At 27.4% G+C, this 5,849-nt stretch overlaps 1 long non-coding RNA gene across 1 annotated transcript in view; it reads right to left on the bottom strand.

The window, feature by feature from the left end:
- Positions 1 to 2,346: 2,346 nt before the first annotated feature.
- The window catches only part of LOC115034982, a 5,440-nt gene continuing 1,937 nt past the window's right edge, over positions 2,347 to 5,849 (bottom strand). Inside the window, exon 3 of the long non-coding RNA XR_003840154.1 lies at positions 2,347 to 3,095. This is a non-coding gene — a long non-coding RNA (uncharacterized LOC115034982). The remainder of the gene's footprint in view (positions 3,096 to 5,849) is intronic.

Here is a 5,849-nt window from a genome sequence, read left to right as displayed (position 1 = left end):
CGATTAACCTTGATTCAATTATCGGGTCCGCGTCACCGTATACCTGTACCATGACCATATATACAATTTACATGTATAAAATGCATGCATACTTTAAAATAAATAATTACATGCTATTTAATAAAGTTTTAAAATGTACTTTTTCAAGTAGATTCATGGAATAATCTGTGTAGACGTAAAATACTCAACATTTCAAACTTCAAAGGTTATAAACTTAGTCCAGCCGTCAAATTCTGATTACACCATTGTACTTAACTCGTTGAAAACTTCTGAAAAAAATCGAGCTAAACTGATATATTTGTGCAACATTGCAATAGCGATTAGTGTTTATTACCATGTAATATTATCTTAGTTACCACAGGGGATTTGGGTTTTTATTTGTTGTTTCTATAAAATATACTATAACAGTACCTACCTACCTATACAATTAAATAAGTAAGCACATAATTATAGGGCCGGCACTTGATGACCTAAAAATCTTTAAAAATTGCACACAAAAAAAATGTTAAAATGACCTATAAACATCAAAAAATAACCACAGAAATACCAAAAATGACTATAATGACTTAACATTTTTAAAAATATAAGGTATACAATAATTACGTTTTATATAATTCATGGATCATAAATCGTATTTATTATAGGTTCAAACTTCAAAAAAATGTTTACTCTCGAAGGAGCCTTCAAAAATATTTAAAAATATTATCGGGACTAAAATAATATCGGTCTACAGTTTACTAAATAATGATAGATTGCGGCAACAAACGATAAAGATAGTCTACGTCGATAATCGACAAGCTAATGGAAACTGAATGAGTAACGATGAAGTGTAACTTTCAACGAGAAAAATAAAAATATATGTAAAAAAAGGTGGGTAAGTGGATGTCGCTCTGCTGTACAGTAGATTACAAGTGGGTCACTGTAGAATGGACGGTATTAAATTTGAATTCAATGATATAATATCATTGTATAAGAAAAACGATTCTGAGCGGAGACGGTATGTCAGTCTAGGTATAAGACATAATATTATATAGTCTATGATATTAAAAAAAAATTGACCTATAATAGGTACCTATAATAAATTCCAAATTAATCATATCACAAGATCTATTAGGTACTTATAACACGTTATACATCAACAACAAACCGTGATACTATCATAGATATATAATAGTATACATTAGAAGTTTCAAGTATACCCAAGAATAATATTATACAATCACAACAAAACAACTAAAATAGTTATTCTAGGTTTTTAATATGTAATTTCGTCCAAATTTGAACTTAAAATGACTATAAAAATAAACTGCGTAAATGTATTTTTTAGATTTTTTGGTAACAGAATTAATTACTTATGTGGAATCTTGTTTTAATTTTTCAAATCTTAGATACAAAATTTGAACATTTTATAAATTTTTAACTACAAAATAATTATTCAAGTTTAAATTTGATAAATTTTGTCAAAATTCGATCTTTAAATGCTTATAAAAAAAATTGTGCCTATGCATTTTTAGTAATTTTCAACTAGCTGCTATTGTAACAATATATCAGGAGCCTTGTATTAAATTTTTACACTTTTTGACCCAACAGATAAAACTATATTGATATTTATAGAAAAAAAAAAGGTCTAAAAAGAAAAATTTGTAGGAATTTTCAACTCAAAATAATTTGCAAATTTTCGTCATTTTTACGTATTTTGTCAATATTTGAACTCTAAATGCTTATGAAAAAAAATTGTGACTACGGATTTTTAATTTTTTTCATCTGCCTTTGAAACAATATATTAGGAACCTTTTATTAAATTTTCAAGATTTTTTTACCAACAAACAAAACTTTATTGATATTTATAGAAAAAAAAATATAAACACCGGAAACTAAAAATGTCCGTAAACAGCTCAAAATAAGTCAAAATATTTGGAAAATGTTATGGTGTATAGAAAATGCTAATATAAACACTTAGTCAAAATTGTATGTACCTACGGTCATTTGTTTTAAAGTTGAGCTAAAAACCAAAATCGATTTTCTCAAAAACAGATTTTGCGTAAAAATTCCTGTTTTTCCTTAATTTTTCTTTTGTTTTTCACGTTGCTTTTGAAAACTACTGGGAAATTTTTACCTCCCCCCCCCCAAAGTACCAACTAGATTCACTTTCCTATCAGAAAAGATACTGTTGAAGAAAATCCAAGCACTTTTACTGTCCTAAAAGGTGATGACAGACACAAAAAAAAATAAAAAAATATTTAAAAAAAAAACACACATCATTGTAAAATCAATACATTCATCGTTTCACTTAGAATCTAAAAAAGTACAAAAATGAATAAAATGCACCAAAAATACTAAAAAATTACGTTTAAGCAATAAATTTAGTAAAAATGCAAATATGAAAAATGTACCATTAAATTCAATATTCCATTAATCAAATGTCTGTAAAGACGAGCGTCATCGTATGTAAGCATTAGAAAAAAAGATGCAAATACATCAAGTTCCGGCCCTACACATATTAATATGGATTACCAGTTAAAAAAAAAGTAACAGGGGGGGGGGGATACGACACCCAAATCTCCGACCCGTAATTACGCCACTGGACTATAGTACAAACCTCGTGGTTCAAATAATCATAATGTTGGATATATTACGTCAATTTTTTGTTTGTATTCTCAAAATTCAACAAGTAATTGTACAGCCAGCTCTCGTATAAGCACGGTTCTTGTTTATTGCGTTGTGGTTTGTGAATTAGTCGTAGTAAAATACTCTTAGTGCTCTTAATTCGAACCATCTACTTTTACACATACAAAGGATTCTATTTAAGAAAATTCTCTGAATGAAGAATATTTTTGGTTGTCTTTGTGCATTTGAGTCTTTGTCTTTCAGGCATTATAATATGATATGGACGTTTCACTGTATTATACGAAATATTAAATTAAACATTATATACTTACAGTAAGATTATCGTCGAAAAGTATCAAAAATGTAATATTCCCTATAATTTCAGTTATATTTGATGCCTTTTTACTAGAATAGACATTAAATTGAATTGTATGATTTGTTCTTGATCCGCACGGATATACTTTATCAATAATCAAACGATATTCTCCCTGTAATAAAAATAATAAATATATAATATTATTATGTAGAAATATATTGTATTTACTATGCACATCAATGTTAATCTCGTGACAAATTAAACAATGACCATAGATTTACTGTATTCTAAACTAATTGTGAATTTAAACATTACATAATTTCATAGTCCGTCATATCAATATTTTGTATTATTATTATTAATATTACTGTCGAAGGGGCATACTTCTTATGGTTATAATATTATTACATTGTGTAATTTATTATTATTCATTTTCATAACGGTTATATCAAAATTATATAATATTATAGTAGGTGGGCGCCTACATCTCTATTGATTTGTAAGATATTATTTATTAAAATATCAGACATGTAATTGTGGTGTAATATTTGAGTTTTATAATACAGTCCACTTTTAAATTGAAACTAGCCGAAGTTGTTGATTATTTTATTGATATTGATAACCTATGTATCTAGTTGAATAATTGCATTATTGCTACATTACACGACACAACAATAGTAATACAGTGAAAATTACATAGGTACCTACCTTTATAATATGTTTTTATTCGAAACTTTTTTGTTTATCGAAATATTTTTTTAGAATCATAACCAAATAAATGTAGCTATCTGATCCGGTACGGCATTGACCGTGACAAATTAAACAATGCCCATAATTTACTGTAGGTAATAGGTATGTTAAACTCTGTTAATTTATACATATCATAATATGTTTAACACATCAAAGACTGGTATTGACTAAATTTAAAATAGAGGACTATAATATTATGATACATCTATATAATATGGCTATTGTCTATAATTAATCTTTATATAATAAGTATTATATCCATGTGTCGTGTGTGCCACTGAATCAGATATATTTAATGAATAAACTATCAGAGATGTTTGAGATTTTTTGACAGTTTTTATTATGATTATATTTAAAAGTAAGTAAAGTAAGTAAAGTAAGTAAATACCTACAGACGTGGTTTGGACATGCATTGTGTGGTTTACTGAACTACCAAAAAGTTTGGGGTGGTTGTCATTTTAATAAGTAGATATACTTAGTCTTGGTAATCATTGACGGTATAGCCGGCCACGGTATAGCTAGTAATATAAGAATGGTTAATTTGATGGCCAATTCATGATTAGCAACAAATAGGTACAATACATTAACAATCAACTTATGAAGTTATAAACAGCTTCGTGACGAAAAAATAGCCACATAAATTTATTATAAATTTATATACTTAAATATGAGACAATGTGACATTATTTTGTTATTCGAAAATCACAATCAATTATTTACTAGAATTTTATTATAATAATATCGTTATTACTAAACTACTCTCTAATGTGAAATTTTCTGAAATGTAGTCACTTATACTGAAGTCAACAACTGATAAGTCAAAACTCGATCAATTTGCTTTTGTGTAAAGTGTATTGTAGATGAATTTGAGGTTTTTTTTTTAATTTGAAAAAATTGTCTTTTTTCTATGATGAATTTTTATTCAAATTAAATAAAAACCTCAAATTCGTTCGCATTCAAAAAATAAAAACTATTTCATCGACTCGTTATGAATTATGCTTTTTGGTGATATAAAAAAAAGCTTGTTGACAAAATGTTCCCGTTTAAAATTAAAGAAAATATTGATATTGATGATATTAAACAAGTATAGTGTAGTTAGGTACTGAAGATTTGTACCCAAATTTGAAATTTATATAAATTGCTAATAATATCTTGCTTTCACTAGACCTGTTAGTTGCACAACCTGCAAACGTTTATTATCTTCAGTGCGGCGTTTAGTCGCAATTGTCGGAGAACAACAATGAGACAAGAACGATTTTCAAATTTATTAACATTGAATATCGAAAGAGATATAGGTAGGTAGCTCTAATAGTCTTGACACAAAAACAATTATTGATACATTTCAGCAACTAATGGAAATTTAGTATTGATTTTATATTATTTTATGTTTGAGTAAAAGTTGAACTAAAAATGTTTGGAGATACATAATTATTTATAATTATAATAAAAATAATTCACTACCTAGTCGTATATGAATTTATTTGTGTATTGTTAGTAGCCAGCCGGTATATTAATTAGGTCCTAACTGTTAGGGGGTCTGTGCTGCTAATAAAATTCTAGCAAAATATTGACCCTATAGTTGCGCTGATGAACAGCATACCAGATAAAATTTATTTTATTTTATATCTAGGTTTGTAATACCGACTCGTTCACTTGGTTATTTATAATTGGGTACTTAATTTATCAAATCATCACAATTATAAAACATGTTTTAAAATAATAATTGTCAAAAAGTTATAAAAATTATGTAAGTTCTTATACCTAATATGACTTTTTGCTATTGTTGAACCACCAATTCAAAAATATCAAACCACCTGAGATCCTACTGTCAGTAAATTACCTATACGATTCAATTGTTTTTGAATGTCTTTAAAAAATCTTGTATTTGTGTGTAATTTGAATTAAATATACATAATATTCGATCTCTAGATAAACAAATTTTGGTACATTATTGAAACTTTCATATTTAAAAATTAAAATAGATAAATAGATACACTGTTTAAATCGTTATCTAGATAATATAAGTCTCACCGCTGACTATTCAGTCGTGTTCCTTGAATCACCTTAATTATTTCTGTGGGACACTAATATAGTGCTTAAACGTGGGTTTTCTTTTAGATAATTCAAGGGCGGATACAGAGATCCTAAACGGGGGGGGGGGGGCAATCTGGCTAAA

The sequence above is a fragment of the Acyrthosiphon pisum genome, unplaced genomic scaffold (assembly GCF_005508785.2).
Source record: "Acyrthosiphon pisum isolate AL4f unplaced genomic scaffold, pea_aphid_22Mar2018_4r6ur Scaffold_21889;HRSCAF=25208, whole genome shotgun sequence".
In the NCBI taxonomy this organism is placed as follows: domain Eukaryota; kingdom Metazoa; phylum Arthropoda; class Insecta; order Hemiptera; family Aphididae; genus Acyrthosiphon; species Acyrthosiphon pisum.
Note: the sequence above shows the minus strand (reverse complement) of the source record. Positions and strands in the feature narration are given on the sequence as shown.